This window comes from Canis aureus, chromosome 14 (assembly GCF_053574225.1).
Source record: "Canis aureus isolate CA01 chromosome 14, VMU_Caureus_v.1.0, whole genome shotgun sequence".
Taxonomy (NCBI): Eukaryota; Metazoa; Chordata; class Mammalia; order Carnivora; family Canidae; genus Canis; species Canis aureus.
In genome coordinates, this window is record NC_135624.1 from 14,431,897 (window position 1) to 14,453,306 (window position 21,410).

The window sequence follows — 21,410 nt, forward strand, 5'->3', positions numbered from 1 at the left end:
ACTTAACTCAGCAGCCTCACAAGAGGTCCAAGATACCAAAGATTCCACCTTTGAAAGAAATATAAGCAATACTTATTTTTATCTAAAGGATTTTATTATAATCTGATTCATAAAAATTCATAAATTTTATTAAAGAAATTATGTTATATTGGACTAAAAAGGACAGATACAACTTATGATGAAGAGTCCAAAAAAAAAAAGAAAGAAAAGAAAGAAAAGAGTCCTCTGGACCCTCAAGTCAATAAGCGGGATGAAGATTGAAAAAGCTACTGAGCTACAAACATGAGTCATTTTTTATACAGAAGTGAAGTTAACTCAGAGAGCAAATTAAAATGTAGGAAGATAGAGCCAACATCTATAGGAAGACACTTCAGTGGAGCTGGAAGTTCTAATCAAGGAACTCGATATATATGTAACTGGATTTAAAATTCTCATGAGCTACCTATTCCTCTCTTCGTGCCATTTTCTCGTGAAAGCCAACTATAGATTCTCTGTCTCTGCTCACTACTGTATTTTGAGTGAGTGGAGTGCAGAAAATGTATTTCTCTTTCAGAAGTCCTCAGCTCAAAAGTGACAACATATAAAAGCTGAGAAATTTGAACTAGGGAATTCTAGAATTAAAGCTGATTAAAGGATGAAACTTTTGGGGTTCTAGTAAGGGAATGGGTAGGTTTGGCACATGGAAGGAAATAAATTGTTATGGCCAGAAGGTGGATTGTCTCAAAATCTGCCCCATACAGGATGCAAATGATACTCAATCAGGAGGTGGAACTTAAGTCTTTCCCCTTGAATCCAGGCTAGAATTGTGACTAATTTGACAAATAGAATGCAGAGGAAGTGGCATTCTGGAAGATCTGATCCTAAATTAAGAAGAGCATTAAGGTAACTCACTCTTCTTTACCTTTGGAGCTATAAGACTTTATACAAGAAATACAGGCTATTATGTAAATAGAAGTCCATGAAGAGACATCCTGGATAATGAGGTGCTAAGAGACGTCCTGGATGATGAGGTGCTAACTGGAGACAATAGCCACATGGAGTATTACAATATTACAAACAACTAGCTTCAACTGTACACCCAGGTACTGTCTGACTGCAACCACATGAGACCTGAAGCAAAACCAGTAAAGAAACCAACCAGCTGAGCTCCTTCTAAATTGTGACTATATAATAAAATGGTGGTCATTTTAAGCCAGATATTGACAACCATATTTGACAAAGGGTTCCATAATATATATTTTAGGATTTGTGATCCACATATGGTCCCTGTTCTTATAACCCTTTAAAAGTGTGAAGAATGGACTTATTCTAGTTTACAGGTCATACAAAACCAGGACACAGGCTGTAGGCAGTACTTTATCAGCACCAATTTTAAGCCATTAAGTCTTAGGCTGGTTTATTCCTGAGCGGCATGCAACCACAACAATTTATTATCATATTTGAATCATAAGGAAGGAATTTGACGCCATATTTAGGAACATATAGATATATTAGAATAATAAAATTTCATTATGTTCTTAAAACAATGTAAGCTTGTATCTGGAAAGTAATGTGCTTTGACCTCGTTTCTCAAACAGTAATACACAAGATAAAAATATGTTATAAAGTAAATCAACACTAATTCACTAATTCTAGGAATATAATGTAACATTATAAGTTTCAATTTAAATATATTGTAGCTGATCAAATAGGTTATGGGTCTCTGAATTCCAACTTGGCACCCATAAATTATAAAATGATCAGTTTAATAAATGCATGTGCTTGATTTCACTTGGCTGAAATCCATCATGTTAGCTCACAAGAACCTTCAAACCCACACACCTACCAATGTTTGTGAACAAAACTCTATGATTCCTCATTTGTCTTGTTATAAAACTGCTTATTGAGTGCCTAGTGTGGATCGTAGCGGTTGCTTTGTAGTTATGTGAGGGGAAATGATAAAATATTTACAGTACATATTTTGATAGAGAAAAAGACATTCTCAAAAAAAGAAAGAAAAAAAATGACCTTCTCAAAGGAAAAAGATGCACATGGTTAAGAGTTAGAGATAAAATGGGAAGTAATTTTAATACATATTTATATCCGCATGGTAATTTTCATAGAGTATGCAGAATATTTGCCAATTGACTGAAAATAAGGTGTGACATAATTAAGTGTCAAGTGAATGTTATGATTGGTAGTTTTGAAGAGGCATATTTTGTGCTAAACTTCTAAAAATTGATTTGTTATTGATCTGTATGTATTACTTTTGTATATATTATTTTCCATACAATATATGGAGAACTGAAATCAATAATTTGTAGTATCATCAGATATCCAAATTTTTGTTTGCATGGCAAAACTTTGGCAATTTTATACATTTAAGTTTATATAAATAAATATATAAATATTTAAATCAATCAAAGTATGTAAACATATCAATAAAAATGAAAATTTGGATTTTTAAAAATTGTTTTTATTTATTTATTCATGAGAGACACAGAGAGAGAGAGAGAGAGAGAGAGAGGCAGAGACACAGGCACAGGCAGAGGGAGAAGCAGGTTCCATGCAGGGAGACCAACATGGGACTTGATCCTGGGTCTCCAGGATCACACCCTGGGCAGAAGGCAGCGCTAAACCCCTGAGCCACCGGGGCTGCTCTAGATGTTTGATTCTAAGAGGTAATGTATAAAAAATTTAAGATATCCTTATTTTTAAAAATTTATTTGAAAGAGAGAGTGCACAAGTGAAGTGAGCGGCAGCAGGAGAAGCAGATTTCCTGCTGAGCAAGAAGCCCAATGTAGGGTTCAATCCCAGGACTCTGAAATCATGACTGAGCTGAAGGTAGATGCTTAACTGACTGAGCCACCTAGGTACCCCAAGATATGTTTATTGTAAGTGAAGTTCAGAATTATTAGTTCTATTCTATTTTTATACTGATGTGTGTCAACTCAGTGGACAACTAAACAAAACTCAACTCACAATTCTTCATTTGGAATTTTTATTTAGATATCTGTCTCTTAAATATTCACTGGCAAAGTCATTTAATTCCCTTCTTACAAATGAATAGGCATATAATATACCAACTATCAACTTTGTTGCTTGTTAGTTTACATTGTTATGTCCCTATAACATCAGTTTTACATTGGCCCTCTCCTGATAAGCATCCAAATTATACATGATCCTTTTCCTTTATTCTCTTGCACATATAAACGTGTGAGCATTCCAAATTCCTGTAGAGCTTTCAAAAGTCCTTCAAAGCAGGATAACCATGGACCTTGAGGTTTTCATGAGAATACACAAAATATCTCAAATCATCTACTCTAGCCATTCTAAAACTTATGCTCACAGTTACATCTTTAAATAGGCAGTTTGAGAGCAGCCCGGGTGGCTCAGCGGTATAGCGCCACCTTCAGCCCAGGGTGTGATCCTGGAGACCCGGGATAGAGTCCCACGTTGGGCTCCCTGCATGGAGCCTGCTTCTCCCTTTGCCTGTGCCTCTCTCTCTCTCTCTCTCTTTCTCTCTCTCTTTCTCTCTCTCTGTCTCTCATGAATAAATAAATAAAATCTTTAAAAACAAACAAACAAATAAATAAATAAATGGGCAGTTTGAGGGAAATACCCTTTCCTGTTTCTCATAGGAAAAGAGAAGGACACAGAATTGGACATTTATTATTCTGACTTACCGAAAGAAACACACACTCATGCTGTCTTTTTTTGTCTGTATTTAAAATGCTTACCAGCCATTCATACTATCATTTGGTCTACATTTAAAATGTTTTACAACCACAAAGTTCTTCCATATTCCACTTTTCGGACACAAGCCATACCCTTAGTTGAAGTTTCAGCTTCAGCTATGTGTAACTTATACATTCTTAGTGAAATCTGGGTTATAACTAGCATAGCAAATTAGCTTTCTGAGTTCTGAGAAAAAAGTTTAGGGTTATTGAATACATTAACTAACCATTAACTCCAAGATGTCCCATATCACCTTTGACAGTTTTCAGTGTGGTATTCCTTAGAAATCCTTCTAATGCTGATAAACATTTTCCCAGGGAAGATTCATTCAACATCATACCTTTTTCTCTTAAGTGGATCGTTTATATTAATGCCTACACACATGGAACCAGAGTGTGTTATGACAATAAAGGTTTTTTTGTTGTTGTTATTGAAATATAACTGACACACAATATTCCATTAGTTTCAGGCATATATCATAGTAATTCAATGTTTTTATACATTACAAAATAATCTACACATTAAATCTAATTTCCATCTGTCATCATACAAAGTAATTACAATATTATCAATAATTTTTGTAATTTAAAATTCAATGCTTCTTCTGAGTGGACTTTTTTTTTTTTTCTTCTGCACAGGATACCTGATAGTTTTTTCATAGTTCTCTTTTTTTATTTTATTTATTTATTTATTTATTGGCTTGCTTTTCCTCTCTTTTGGGAATTCCCTATTATATTTTGGTTACTATATTTGTTGTATAGAAAAAAGTGTAGCAACATTTATGAAAAAAAAATCCACTAAGAAAACTAACAGTGTTTCCCTAATTACATATTTTATGGTGATAAAAAGGAGCATTTTTAAATAATGTTTTTAAAACTGTTTAAGTGATTTTAAACAATTATTCATTTTTGAAGTACAAGTGCCTTAAGATTTCATTCTGATTCATTTCATATCTTTTTATGTTGCTTAGCAAAAAACTTTGAACCTAAATAGTGCTTAATATATAGTTGCAGAAGAGTTAATTACTGAAGTCGTTTTTATACTTTATCATATATACTTTATTCATACTTATATAAATGACAATAAGACTGCAATACTTAAATTATTTTCTTTTCATATTTTAGCATTGTTTTAGCTCATTAAATTTGAAAACGATAGTTATTATTTGAATAAATAAGTACTTTTTAAAAATAAAACATGAATAACCAAACCTGTTTCTCCACCTATCAGGTGATGTTGTATATTAAAAGTAGAACAGGGATCCCTGGGTGGCGCAGCGGTTTGGCGCCTGCCTTTGGCCCAGGGCGCGATCCTGGAGACCCGGGATCGAATCCCACGTCGGGCTCCTGGTGCATGGAGCCTGCTTCTCCCTCTGCCCCCCTCTCTCTCTCTCTCTCTCTCTGTGACTATCATAAATAAATAAAAATTAAAAAAAAAAGTAGAACAATGATCAAAATTATAATGATTATTGTTATCATCAATCATATATATTTAAAAACTACAAGTAACACCTGTACTTCTGATTTCTTTTTTCTCAAACTAAACAAAAACACAACTATTTTTAACCAATATGAAAAAAAGTTAGTATATTTAATGTATTTCTAGCTTGCAAAATAAAAAGAAAACATAAAAAATGCAAACAAAGTGCTTAAAAGACATAAACAGGAAATTGAAAACATAAAATATACATGGACAATAAAATGTGAATGCACAGCAAGTAAAATGTGAATAAAGAATAAAAAAAACATTAAATATAAGAGTGCATTTTCACCCATCAAGTTGACATTTTTTTAATGATAATATTTAATGCTTTTGAAGGTAAGACAATAGTAAAGACAGATTCAGTGCTGGTCAGACTTATAAACTTAATAAAACGTTTATGAAAACATTCATATAGCCTGTGTACATTAGTATGCCCATCATAAGTGCTCACTGAGAATCTAATTTATGAGAGAAAAAATAAAAAATATTAACCACAATTGTATACAGAAGCTGAAACATTTATACAAATATGAAATATTTAGAAACAACTTAAATTTCAAAAAAATTGGTTAATAAATTATACCACCTGTACAACCATCAAAAACAGCTGTACCTCTCCCAAATGCTTGCTAGGATATACAACTACAACTGCATGTTGCCCACTTTTGAATTAAAGCCTCATGGGGCTGCTTCTGAACTGGCAGCATTTAAGAAACATTCATGCACACCAGAAACATAGGGGGTCTGGAAATGTTTATTGCATAGTTTCTACTTTAGGAAACCCAGGCTTAGAATGTAGACAATTACTACATTAGAGAGAAGACACCCCACCATGTTGGACACAAATAATACATGTTGACTGTAAAGTGTTTATTTTCTATATTACTTATAAAAACAGAGTTATTTACTCTCTTAGTTGCAAAACTTTCTCAATCACATATGTTTTTGAAAAAGCATAATTTTAAGCATAGTCACAGCAGTAGATGTATTTCTCCTGACTCCACCATTTATATTTGTTACTTGTTATTTATATTTATATTTGTTTCAGTTTCTTCATTTGTCAAATTGTGGTAATACTTACACTTAAGTAATAAAATTTTGTGAAAATGGAATCATTTTCTATATATAATATACAATAATATATAATGTATATAATGTATACTATATATAATGTATATAATATATAATATATTCAGTGAAAAATTTTATATAATATATATATTATATATAATTTAGAACAATACTTGGGAGAGTAGGTACCACATAAATGTTAGCTAAGTGATTTTTACAAAAATACATGATTGTTTGTGACTTTTTTTCGGGTGTGGAATTTTCATTCTAACAGACATACATGGAGCTATGATTTTAATAGCTTTATTGTCCACGATGTGTCTTATCCAATTGCCTACCTCCATACAGTTTCTTCAGCACTATTTTGTAGATGTGGAAATTACTTCCTTCCTCTACCAGGTATTTCTTTCTATTCCTTCCTTCCTTTACTCTTCAGAAAGATTACAGCAGGGATGCGTGGGTGGCACAGTGGCTGAGCATCTGCCTTAAGCTCAGCCTGATCCTGGGGTCCTGGGATGGAGTACTGCATTGGGCTCCCCATGGAGAGCCTGCTTCTCCCTCTGCCTCTGTCTCTGCCTCTCTCTCTGTGTCTCTCATGAATAAGTAAATAAAATTTAAAAATAAGGGGATCCCTGGGTGGCACAGCGGTTTAGCACCTGCCTTTGGCCCAGGGCGCGATCCTGGAGACCCGGGATCGAGTCCCACGTCGCGCTCCCAGTGCATGGAGCCTGCTTCTCCCTCTGCCTATATCTCTGCCTCTCTCTCTCTCTCACTGTGTGCCTATCATAAATAAATAAAATAAATTTAAAAATAAAAGAAAGAAAGACTATGGCAAGTGTATTCCCAGTTTTAGGATGTTTTGAAGACAAATAAGCATGAAACTTTATTTCAATCATATATATTTAAACCATAATATAAATTGGTTTTCTATAAGATATACAGGTTAAGAACATAATAGGGAGAACTTATTTCAGCTCTTTCACCTAAGGGTATTAGAGAGGCTTGGTGAAAGGAAAAAAGAAATCGATATAGTTATACCATTCTTGTTATAGGATTTTGCATTCTCCCCATCCCCTGATAGAGAATTGATTATTAATAAAGGCTCTTGGGAGTAAATATGGGGATTCATCCCTTCCATATTTTTACATACTCAACATATTCCTTATCCTTTTATATTTGATGCCGATCTAGATGTTCTAAAATTCTCCCTTGACAGAATGCCCTGACATTATATAAACTGATATTACATGGTTCCTGGGAAGCTTGTTTATTGATAGTTTAGGAGTACGTAATCACAGGGAAATTATGCTGAATCCTGTTCAGGTCTGTCTGTGGAAGATAATATCCTTCAATATCATAAGCACTTTTGTTGAAATGTTTCAAAATGTAAAATGTTCCAGTCATATGGCCTTCTACAATTAGATTTTTAATACTATTTCTTGTCAATCTACATAAGCTAAATTTCAGACTTAATATTTAAAACTCATTATAGTTACAATTTATCCATCACCTCATACCTATAACATTCACTATCATAATTACTCTCCAAGGCGCCTGAGTGGCTCCTTCAGGTCAGGTCCCTACATTTGGCTCCCCGCTCAGTGGAGAATCTGCTTCTCCCTCTTCCCGCGGTCTCTTTCTCAAATAAATAAATAAAATATTTTAAAAATTACTATCCATTTATAGCACCTCACGTTTACATAGTTAATATTTTCTCTTCAACTACAAATGCTATCAGTAACCTATAACAATTAGTTTCATCTTTAACAGAATATTAAATTCATTGTGTTCATATAAAAACAATATACAACTTACCAAAATTTGATTCTATTTAATATTATCAGTGATCTGTATAATAGAGTTAAGAGGACAGCTAGTAGTTTTATACTTAAATACTAAGCATTTCCTTTAACAAAATTAGCTGTTTCTTCAAAATTAGCCTAGCTATTAGGCTCTTGTCATTATACTGCTTAATGAATTATTTAAATTTTTCTGATAATAAGATTCTTGTTGTAGCTATTTTGTTGATGGTTTGAAATTGATATTATTTAAAAATCTATGTTAATTCACCTTGTGGAAGACACTGGCGAAACATATAATCTCATTTCGAACAAATTATTTTATTAGTTTCAGTATTTATGTTTGGATTTATCAAAGTCCACTCAGGAGATAGAAATCACACAATGGTTATTTTAATAGAGAACGTGTGTTACAAAGTTCAACTAGCTCTTTTAAGAACTAAGAAGGCTTTATTGTTTATATACTACTATGTAACCAACTATCCTTTTACTTAGTGACTTAAGACAATCATGATTCATTTTTCTCATGATTCTTTGGGTTGACTTGGATCACCTTGGCAGTCTTTCTATAGCAAGTGGTCCAACTGGGATAATGTATGCAGCTCCACACAACTGCAGTCTGGCATCTCAGATAGGGTAGCTGAAATGTCCAAGCATGGCTATACTTCTCTCAAAGTGACATAGCTGGACTTCTTACGTGGTGGCATAAAACTCCAAGAGTACAAATATAAAGTTGCCAGGCCTAACTTCTATCCCAAATTGGTCAAAGCAAGTTGCCATGTCAACTCAAATTCAAGAGGAAAGGAAAAAAATCCACGTAATGGGAAGAGTTGCAAAAATGTACAAAGATGGGAGAATAGTTGACAAATGTTTACTGAAGACAAAGCATAGAAAAGAAGACTAGGTTCATGGGGGTAGCAACCGCAAAAGACAGCTACCCACTTAGGATGTTAGAGCAGAGAAAAGATTGAGATAACTAAAACTTAGAGGGTTGGAGGAGAAACCACATGAGACTGGAACTCAGACTCTTTGTAAAAAGGCATGATGCAGCTAGTGCTTTTTTCTCAAAGCTCAGCAGATGGACACCATGGGATGGCACCAGACATTTTATATATTAGCATAGAAAGCCTTTATTTAATTTCATTCAGTCTTTCGTGAATGCTAGCAGCTCTGAAGGGACATGATGACGGTTTTAAACATATTGAAAAAAATAATGGAATCACACTCTTACTGGAACAAAATGTTCACTGTTTATCACTGGAGTGAATCTTCCATTACCGTGTCACTATAGTGAATCAAATAGGAAGCAAATAAGATGAAAAAGAAAAATCAACAGAAGATAGCAGAAAGGAACAGGTTTATTCTCCATTTTTTTTTCTCCCTCTGGCACTTCCTCCTATTGTTGAGCCTAACAAAGAGCCAGGTGGCTGAGCAGAAAGGTGGTTTGTAGACACTCTGTCCCTGCATTATAAAGTCCAGTGTGACCTGGGGTTCAAATCTGAGCATAATATCTACTTGTGGATGTGAAAAATAAGGGAAAAAGTGAACATCCCCGTGCTTGAGTTGATAATTAAAGGGGAAATTCGTCATAAGTTAATTTGCACTATGAAATTTTAAAGGTAATTTAAAGGTAGCTTCCTATATTGCCTCCATAATCTCTAATGTTTATTGACCCTTAACTAAAGATAATACCATAAAAATTATAGTTTCCCTTAACTAAACATCATATTATAAAAATATATTTTCCCTGTATGAAAAAAATCGTTGGATTCTGTAAGCCTTACAAATAATATCTCAATATTTTTTTAAGATTTTATTTATTTATTCATGAGAGACACGAGAGAGAGGCAGAGACATACGCAGAGAGAGAAGCAAGCAGGGAGCCTGATGTGGGACTTGATCCCAGGACTCCAGGATCATGCCTTGGACTGAAGGCAAACACTCAACCGCTAAGCCATCCAGGCAACACCCCTCAAAGAATTTTAAAATTAAATTCAGTGATCACATTATTTTAATAAATTCATGGACTCCAAGGATGGCGACTTATAAAGGATGTATTTGGGTATTGCAAGTTTAATATGGATTTTTGTTTTTTATCAGTGTCATTACTTTCATTTACAACACATTTAGAGGGTGTGCCAGTATAAAGAGTTTAATTCTGCCATAGAATTCTTAGAAATATTTTACTTGTACATACTTTATTTAAAGGCATGATTAAATATGTTCAAATACTTAAAACATAAGCACACATTTATGGAATTTTTACAATCAGTAATTTTTGGTTGTGAATAGCAGTCCCAATTTCTTATTTGTCTTTATTTATTTTTTATTTTTTATTTTTTTTTATTTATTTATTTTTTTTCTTATTTGTCTTTAGAAGACAACTGAAGCCTCACATTATTTCAAGACAGCGATCATGGTCATTCTGCTATTCTCCTTTTTTACTCTTCAGCTTCCACTAAATAGTAACAAATGGAAAGCTCCACAAACAAGTGAATTGCTTATAGAGTATGATTTTTGTATAGAAGCCTGTAGGTAGATAATAATATTTCAATGTTTTTAAGAAATTAAATTTTTATACCTAGTTTGAAATTAAGATAAAAATTTGAATATGAATGACTTTTTTAGTTGAAAGTGGGAACAGGAAAGTAAAAGTGCAGACTGCAAACTTAAGCCCTCCATTATATAGTATTATTTATGCAGCCTGAATTACTTGTAGAACAGGTATGCTTTTTCTAATGGCATTCTGAGTAAATGGTCTGTGGGCCTGGATGAATTACATGATGTCAGTATTCTATGCACCAGGCAGAGATTTTCATTCCATACATCATTCACAAAAGGAAGCAGGAATTCTACAGTCAGGAGTTCACATTTCAGTTGTTTTTAACACTTAGGAGTTGTTTTGAAGTTTAAAAAAAAAAAACAAAGATCATATAGTAAGTCATTATGATCTGCATCCATATAATTTAAGACAGAAGATATGCCACCCACTTGGGGCAAGGCACAGTAAGTTTTCTTATAAGAACCATGGCTAGAGGAATGAAACTATCACAGTGCCTCAGTCTTTCATGAGGAGACATTTCTTCTTTTATTGTTCTATGTGAAATAGTGCACAGTAAATAATGCTTTTACAAATGTTACCTCTGATCTACTGAATACATAATGGGGAAAGAGGTAAAACTTAATTTTCCTTCAAAATGCTTTCACATTGACACATTTACAAACAAAATCACAGTATAGACCCAGAAAAGAATTGTTCTGGTACCTTACAGCAAGCATTGGGAATGCTACACTCATTTATTTAGAAAAGCCCTCTTCCTATTAGCTTTCTTTGGTTTTGTATAGCACATGGAAAACTTGTAAGATAGGCTAAGTTCATATTCTCTATTCAGAAGTACTTATTAATTTGCAAGATTATTTTTTGTTATGGTTATTTGTTCTTCCCATATAAAAATCCTAAAAACTGAGAAGTTCTCTTTTTTTATCACTCATAAAATTCAGTGTGCTTTGTGCAACATTACTAATGCATGATTCTCCACTTAGTTTTGAATTATCCAAGAGATAGAGAAATAATTTTCGTATTTGGCAGGGTAGTGAACAAATTTATGCTAAGTGTTTCAGATATTCTGAATCTTAGTATGTGAACCCCGCATGTTTTTTTTTAAGTTTTTCAGTGTTACTTATGATCATCTTTATTTGTGATACGAAGACAGGATAGAAAGTTCTAGGCACAAAAAGATGGAATGGAATAAGATTAAAGAGAACATACTCTGAGCCTGAATGCTTGAATGTTTGAATCCTGGCTCTGTCACTTGTAAGCACTGTGCCCTAAGGGATTTAACCTCCTTGTCTTTAATGTCTTCTGTGAATGGGAGAGGCAAAGATAATATTTACACCATAGACTTGTATAAGGTTTAATGGATTAGTGTATTTAAAGTATACTGGTATATTTAGAGTAAATTTGAGTAACTGATACATAGGAAGCACTACAAATTAACCTCCCAAAGAAAGGGAATTGGTCAGTTTTTTTTTTAAATGGTTAATTTTTTTAAATTTATTTTTATTGGTGTTCAATTTACTAACATACAGAATAACCCCTAGTGCCCGTCACCCATTCACTCCCACCCCCCGCCCTCCTCCCCTTCTACCACCCCTAGTTCGTTTCCCAGAGTTAGGAGTCTTTACGTTCTGTCTCCCTTTCTGATATTTCCCACACATTTCTTCTCCCTTCCCTTATATTCGCTTTCACTATTATTTATATTCCCCAAATGAATGAGAACATATAATGTTTGTCCTTCTCCGACTGACTTACTTCACTCAGCATAATACCCTCCAGTTCCATCCACGTTGAAGCAAATGGTGGGTATTTGTCATTTCTAATAGCTGAGTAATATTCCATTGTATACCTAAACCACATCTTCTTTATCCATTCATCTTTCGATGGACACCGAGGCTCCTTCCACAGTTTGGCTATTGTGGACATTGCTGCTATAAACATCGGGGTACAGGTGTCCCTGCGTTTCATTGCATCTGTATCTTTGGGGTAAATCCCCAACAGTGCAATTGCTGGGTCGTAGGACAGGTCTATTTTTAACTCTTTGAGGAACCTCCACACAGTTTTCCAGAGTGGCTGCACCAGTTCACATTCCCACCAACAGTGTAAGAGGGTTCCCTTTTCTCCGCATCCTCTCCGACATTTGTGGTTTCCTGCCTTGTTAATTTTCCCCATTCTCACTGGTGTGAGGTGGTATCTCATTGGTCGGTTTTATTATTCCTGAATTTCTATTGCCTAAAAGAGTACTTGGTACATAGTTGACACTTATTATTTGGATTTCAATTAATTCCTTGCTGTTCTGGAAACTATATTATCTGGATTCTTTTGTCCGGTGGCTACTTGGTAGCTTCAACCAAACTTAAGTTGAGTTTTCTGTAGTGGGTATCTTTATTCTCAACTTAAGTTGAGTTTTCTGTAGTGGGTATCTTTATTCCTTGTTTGGATCCTTCTAACAAGTCCTCAGGTACTTATACACAACACTGGTTTCTGAATTAAAGTAACAATACTTCATCCCTGTGTCCATTCTCTTCTGGATGAGAGCTGCCTTCCCAATTGTTCTTCTTTTATGTCACTTCACTATCTCTTATTTGTCCTCTCAAATCTTGTATTTTATACAATTTTCTATATAAAATTATCTCTGAAATACCTAGAATGTTTCTTGTTTTCTTGTAAGACACTTATTGATATATTTCTCAATAAATAAATGTTGTCCAAATGAATTAATAAAGAAAACAGCAGTTACATATCACCACATGATACATTCTGATTCCTGAGGTTCTGGCATGTTCATCCAGTACGGAGGAAGTCCTACCTCAATGTGGCAATCTTTAAAGGAAAGATGTTTTAGAAATGAGGCTCACTTCATAACACTATAATTTGGGAAGTAAAGAAACAGAAATAAATGAACCTCTAGACACTGGGAAAAGAATGAGATTGATCCCTCATTTCATACTAGAGTTGTTACAGTACAAATCCCGCATGTTTGTATGATACTTCCAGACCTGTCAAGATCCATTATGTCTTATGAAAAAAGAAGAGGAGTGTTTTAAGAGTGGCCACTATCATACCCATCACCAGCACATAGATCCAAGTAGGAGATGAATAGAGCATGATGCTAACACAGGATATTAGAGCTATATTAAAGTTTCTTTATGCCTTACTTTTGTTCAGTGTCCCGCCCAGTACTAATAGATTCTCTACTAACTAGAGTGTGCCTTTTTGAAGGAAGCCTTTGGTATGAGCTGTAGAGTTTGATAATAAGCTATTATATATTATCCTGGTACTTCTAAAGTCACAAAAACTAAGAAACTTTCTATACATTTATAAGGAAGGTCCATTTTTTGTTGTTGTGAAATTGTTAACTTTTCAACCATCTATTATATCTTAAATGCATGAATTTTATTGTCACTATCATAGTAGCATCTTATTTCATAAAATAAACTATTTAATATTGAGTTAATGCTCAATATTTGATTGACTTGGATTATCACCTTTTCTTGAGCTTCATGACTTAGAGATAAGTTCAGTGCACTTCTTGTAACTGAAAAGTAGGATAGAATTTGCTGTTAGCCAAACTCCTAATATTCCTAAGGACTCAAAGATTGTCCATAGGCTGACTCTACTTTAGGATATTGGTATGCACAAACAAATCATTTAATGTGTGTGTGTTTTTTTTTTTCCCAGAGCTCATTGTAATTATCTTAAATGTGGCAATAGTAGTACAAAAGTGGAAGGCAAGTTGGTATAAATAAAGGGTAATGAAACAGAATCAGAAGAACTCAGAGTTACCTCATTATTGCCGCATACTTGCTGTGGGACTTAATGTATATGCCAGTTGAGAGGACTGGGCTGAGTACTGAAGTTCCCTTTAATCTGATGACCAACCATCTAATTGAGGTTTTCTATCAATTTAGGCAGACCTAACAGGACTTTTGGTTGTAAATTAGACCTTGGTAACAGAATAATCTATTTGTTCTACTAACAGAAGTAAAAGGGAATATGGATTCTGTTAATTTTTGAACTTTTATAAAAAGATAGAAAAAAATCTGTGGGTTTTTTATTATTATTATTTTAATCTGTGGGTTTTGAAAGACTGATAAGCAACTGAACATTTCTGCTCAAATGTAGTTAACCAATTCATAATAAAATTATGCTTGCTATTTATATTTAAATTATGAATAGCAATTACTATTTTTTTCCAAAAAAGATCCATCCATCTCCTAGAAATGAAACTAATCAGTATAGCTATTTAGGGATCCACATATAGAAATAAAGATGTAGGCTTGAATTTTATCAAATAGTTCATTGACTTACAAACATAGCTGTTGCAAAATAAATTAGCCCCTGACTTGTTGTAGCAAATTTTCTTTAAAAATACAGTATGTATTTTCATAATTATTATATATTTAGTAATATTTGCATTAAATTGTATCTCAAACCTGAACTTACAGTACATTCTAAATTCACTAGTTCATGAGCTCTTAGGAGGAGATACTCTATGTTACTCTACTCAGATATAAGTAACATACCCTGTGCTGTTACTTATCCCTGTGCTGCTACTTACTTCCCTTATCTCACTTTACTTACTCCACTCAAGAGAAGGTAGGACCATTTGCCTTTTGAAAAAAAAATCAGAATATCCTGGACATCTTTAGCTCAGCTATCCCTCTGTGTCTATTGGAAGATAGCTTCCCCCTCTCCTCTACAGACTCTTCTACATCATATGGAGATCCCTGCCACCCTAGAATTGCTTCTGTGCATCTAGGTGGGTAAACCCTTCCTGATATGGAGTTCAGTTTTAAGTCCTGTTTTGATCTTCTGCAAAACAGTATTGACAAACTATTGCAACAAGAGCAATATCTAAATTACCGTATTTTATTCCTTTATTTCTAAACTGTTAGAGAATAGAGAGATTTGGGGAGTTGCTACTGTTGGAAAGGAAGAATTTTCCCTATCCTTTAAGGTCCTTATAGCTGGACAAATAATCAAATTGACATGAGACAGATTATCAAAATAAGATCAAATTTAGTAGCATTTTGTAAGTAGAATCTACACAGACAAGGGGATTCCAAGATAGGCAAGATGATATTTATTTATTCATTTATTTATTTATTTAGCCCAAGGCAGATGTTCAACCACTGAGCCAACCAGGTATCCCTAGATTTGCATATTTTTATAGACAAACTTGTATGTCCATGTACATATGTTGGGTCGAAATAATCATTTTCCCCTACTCTTGATCACATGGACAAGCTACATGTAGCTGAGGTTACTACTTCTAAAGATTTCCTTGTAAATTTATGCTTGTTGAAATTTAAAAGAACAGATCTAAAGTTACCTACCTAGTGTTATACACTAGTAAGTTATCAGTAATGCTGTCTCTGGCAAGCAAAACTTATCAATTCAATAGGTCTAGAAAGACCAAATTATTCTAAAAACAAAACCCTGTCTAGTAGAAAAATGTGTGCCTGTGTAGAGAGAAATAGTAGCCTTGCATTCTGAAACTGTGCCTCTCCTACAGGCTGGTTATTTGTTGAAGTTTGGGCAGCCAGTATATGTTTGTTGGTCACTGTAGTAGTCGACTGAAATTACCTACAAATTTGCCAAGACTGAACATGCAGCTGCTTCTTCTGCAGAGACCTAAACTTTACTACTTGTATTTTTGGTGACTCATCAGTGGATAGTCTCATTATAAGCAATAGTCAAAAATGACTGTAGCTTCCTTAGGTCAGAGCAGTTTAAAGTCATCTAATTATGGCAACAACCAGTCTAGCCACATAGAAATCTCTACAAACTACAAGTTCAATATACCTTGTCCACATATTAGCCAAGGTCTGTGTACTCTGCCTTATTACAAGACTCTGACATGTTATTTGGCTTTGAAATTCTATTCCCTGCTTTATTTCTTTCCATTTATGCCCAGTGTCCAATTGTTGGAGACTTTGTAGTATAGGGGCCATGGGCAGACCACCCAAGATGGGTCACTTTGGCATGAACATTATTTTGAGTTCAAAGCAATCCAAACCCAACAGATTCAGAAAAATCTCTTTACTTTCCTCTCAGCTGTCTGCATGTACCAGCAAGAGAGCTCTTAGCAAAGACTTCTCACTACCTAAGAAACTTAACTATATAATAGGGTAACCTTTGTTTTCTAAATATCTCCTTTCATCTTCTTGCTAATAGTCTTTGCCCCCTTTGTATCCTCAGACCCCTATCCTTCTTCTTAGCTCATATAAATATCATCTTGGGCAGCCCGGGTGGCTCTGCGGTTTAGCAGTGCTTTCAGCCCAGGGCGTGATCCTGGAGACCTGGGATCGAGTCCCCACACCAGGCTCCCTGCGTGGAGCCTGCTTCTCCCTCTGCCTGTGTCTCTGCCTCTCTCTCTCATGTGTCTCTCATGACTAAATATATATATATATATATATATATATATATATATACACACACACAGAAAGGCAGCCCCTGAAGGAGAACAAGACAGAAGTACTGTTTCTCTATAGGTCTAATGGACTTATGATTCAGATTTAAAATATTGGCTTTAGTTAGGACTCTTCTGAATATTGTTTATTTGCTCAAGGTACCTGAATACTAGTTGAAAGTCTTCCTTAGGTGACAAATTTCTCACACTTGAGAGATTTAAGCATATTTTTAGCCCAGATAAAGAAAACACATAAAGTTAAACAAAGTCTTATCTAGAATATTATTCAGTCTTCCATTGTTAACTCTGAAAAAAAAAATCATTAACATGATTAATTTGCAGGCGCAGTTGAAAACAAACCAAAAATATCTTCATAGAAACTTTCAAATATCACCGGATCTTTGCTATGCTCTTGGCCATCACTAATAAATGGATTCTGAAGACAGATTTGCCTCAACTATTCTTCTAGGAGAGGGACAAGTTTGTTTTTAACTTTGATGGTGGTGAATTCAAGAATATTTTTGCCCTGTTAAACAACAGTATGATCTACCTCAAGACTTGGCCTTAACTAGTTAAACTTTTGGATCTCTGAAAGAACCCCAATAGTTCCAGTGAAAGAAATCTCATAATCCAGCAGTTGACAGAACTCTAACACCACCTAAGATTGAAGAACCACTTTGGCTAAGGCAAAGCACAGTAAGATATTGGAACAGATTTTAATTCCTTTGCATTTTTAACATATTAAGGCAGGATATTTTTTTTTATTTCAGACTTGAACTCCTTTGAAGTTTAAATAGAAAGAGGATTTAATCTTTGAACTTTAATATCTCCTTGGAGAGTACGTAATGCTAAGGGGCTTATATTCATATTATGGCATGTGTATGATGCTGGCATTCTATTGTTGAAAGCCTTTATGAATTTTATGATTAGATTTCTTAATGAAGACATTTAGACCCTGGTATAATTTCTGATAGGCTATGTCTAATCTGACTAAACCTAATTTGAGATGAGAAATGGAATAGAGAATAGATTTTCAGCCTTGGAGCAGAGTAGGTTTGGCATGAAATTTAATTAGTGTATTATTCAGATCTATTTCACAGCCCATGACAGCAAAATATTAGCCATTCTCCAGTGGTATCAAAGGGGAAGGTTTGGTTTGGTAGGGGCAGTACAGGAAGGTGGTAGCAGGCTTATGCTGAAAGACTATTAATCACCTATAACAAGATGAATAACCTCATCATTGGTAATCATGATCTTAATTATTATTAAGACCAATGGGGTAAGGAAAAATAGCTGGAGGATGATCATTGGGGCATTATTTATTTTCTCTTCTTGATAGTTCTTTCCAATTGGTAAAAAAAAAAAAAGTCTCTTTTCATAACACTTCTTATTCCATTTAAGACCAATTTTAACTAATTTCACCAAAGAAAATTTGGAAATGATTAAAAGGCAATGATTAATTAGCACTGCTATGCTCTTCTTTCCCTAGGGCATGCATTTCCCAGGTGTGGGCTCTGATCCTGAAGAGATGAGAGCTACTTTCCTTGAGTTATACTGTGATTGAGTGGGTTATCTGCTTGATTCAGAGATTCCACTAGAAGGTCAGATTAATTGTAACCTTCATATTGGACTTAATCATAAATATAGCTTACATCTTTCTCTCTTTGCTTTCTTGTATTTTTTCCTGGTAAACAGGTGGGAATATTTACTGGATGTTACTTTGAGATATGACATTTTGACGTACATTTTTTTTAATTTACTAATAATGGGCACAATAAGAAATTTTATAATTCTTTCATCCTGTAACAATATAAATTTAATCTACTAAGCTTTGTTATTTGGGGGCAAATATTTACAAACATCATAAATCTATACCTACATACATACTTACATACATATATACATAACGTGTATATATTGAAACAAAAAAAAGATGCTGAAAAAAGAATATTCTTTACAGAATCATTAGTTATATTTCAAATAAATTAGCGCTTATTTTTGGGTTGTTCCCTAACTCAATTTTTATATCTACTGACTAAAGAAAATATGAAAGAGTAGGTACCATGAAAAAAAATTCAGATCCACATTATAAAATGAGATAGTTTGTAATAGTAACTAAAATAAAGTGCCCTGCAAATTGACTGCCTGAGTTTAAATCTATTTTCTGGTATTTATTAACTATGTGAACTTGGGCAATTCATTTAATGACCTTTGTCTCTGTTTTTACATCTGTAAAGTAATGATAATAATATTAGTATTTACTGCATTGGATCATTTGAGACTTAAATTAGTAATTATGTAAAATATCCAGAAAAGTTATTGGCATATGGTAAATACTATAAAATTGTTGGTTATTATCATTTGCAGGGTAAATGATATGTTGAGGGTGTTGTCAGACAGATATTATAGTGAAATAGAGATGGTGACCTTCAGAACTTCCAGACATGGTTATAAAGTTAGCTTAAAAAGCTAGAGGAAATATGAGCAAACCTTTTCATGTAAGAAGACAGACACAAATTTATTTGCTTAAGACATGATAAGGGGGATTCCTGGGTGGCTCAGCAGTTTAGTGCCTGCCTTTGGCCCAGGGCATGATCCTGGAGTCCCGGGATCAAGTCCCACATCAGGGTCCCTGAATGGAGCCTGCTTCTCCCTCTGCCTGTGTCCCTGCCTCTCTCTCTCTCTCTCTCTCTGTGTCTCATGAATAAATAAATAAAATATTTAAAAATAAAAAAAATAAAATAAAAGACAAAATAAGATGTTATTCAACCTTGGATTTGTGAAATTAATGAAAATTTTAAATATAGCAATTCATTTATTGTATGATTTGGAGATCTGGTTCTCTAAATATAGTTCCTGGACTAGCTAAATTAACATCATCTAGAAACATTTCAAAATATAATATCTAGGCCTTACCCAGACCTACTGAAGTAGAAAATCAGGAAATGGGACAGAAATCTGTTTTGAACAATTCCTCAAAATAATTCAGATACATGTTAATGAACCACTCATTTTTGAGGTTTTTGTATGTAATATCAGACACTTAGTCATCTAGAATATACCTGAGGAAGTTAATTATACAAAATATAAATGAGTTTAATGTTTCAAAAATACAAGTTAAAAACATAACATGGTGTTTAGACTGAACAATGATAATGCTTACCTTTTATTGATAATCTCCATATGCCATTTAATTAATGAAAGCAGTCTTGTTAGTAGGTATTAATTTCTACATTCTATTTACCAAGGGTTAATCAAAGGCTCTTATAGGATTAAAATTATATAGTTAAAAGTAGGTAGACTAAAATTTTTATTTCATTATCTAGTGATTCCAGACTGTAAAATTAATGAGAGCTATGATGCTTTGATAAGAATGGGACCGGGTAATGATGAAAGGATAAAGATGAAGCCACGTTGTCCCTTCATTTCCCTCTGACCGTTTCCCTTTATCACTTGGGAATAACACTTCCCCCATAGAATGACATTTTTTTCTGTATTTCCAGCATTATGCCTGCCAGTGGATGATTGCATAGTTATTTGAGGATAGATCATTATATTAAACAAATTTAAACTTACAATCAACAAATATATAATGAGAGTTTACTAAGCAGCTTTATGTAGCAACTATTGATACAGACTTGCATAAGATAATGCATATTCCAAGGAGTTAACAGTCTTGATGAGATAAACATGAAAATAATTTTTAAACAGCTTTATCGAGATATGAGTATCATACAAAAAGTTCTCCATATATAATGTATACAACTTCATGAATTTGAAGATAAGTAAATACTCTTGAAACTATCATTACAACTTATGCCGTAAATATCTACCACCTCCAAAAGCTTCTCCATGTTCTATTTATTATTTTAAAAATAAAAATATTTATTTAAATGGGTAGATATTCAAAGGCAAAGTAATGAGGTGATTATTTTTGTTATTGCTTCTGTAGATATTTATCATATCCTTTGTGTATCCAATTTGACTTTAAATAATTTGTATCCAGAGGCCACTACTGAGCTGATTAGTTATTAATCATTCTGAGTTATATTTGTTGATTTTTTAAAATTGATTTTATTCTATATTCTAAAGTGATTATAGTTATATGTTGTAAAACAATCAAATAAGAAAGTGAAGGTTAACTACTGTCAAAAACCTGCAATATTTCCTGTCCTTTCCATCTTATTGCTGTGCCATTTCTATTCCTTGCTCTCTGTCATTTCTTTTCATACACTTATAATGTCCTTTATATTCAGAAACTTTTTCAAGCTCTATTTTTATTGTTTTCAAATTGATTTATGGCATATTATAAATAATGAACTAGTCAAATTATTTCTAATAAGTAATCATAAGGAAGGTGATATCAAAT

The 21,410-nt window shown here is 33.7% G+C and overlaps 1 long non-coding RNA gene across 1 annotated transcript in view; it reads left to right on the forward strand.

Moving 5' to 3' along the window:
* Positions 1-800: 800 nt before the first annotated feature.
* The window catches only part of LOC144283198 (uncharacterized), a 39,850-nt gene continuing 19,240 nt past the window's right edge, over positions 801-21,410 (forward strand). Inside the window, exons 1-3 of the long non-coding RNA XR_013351616.1 lie at positions 801-882; positions 17,384-17,737; positions 18,531-18,642. This is a non-coding gene — a long non-coding RNA (uncharacterized LOC144283198). The remainder of the gene's footprint in view (positions 883-17,383; positions 17,738-18,530; positions 18,643-21,410) is intronic.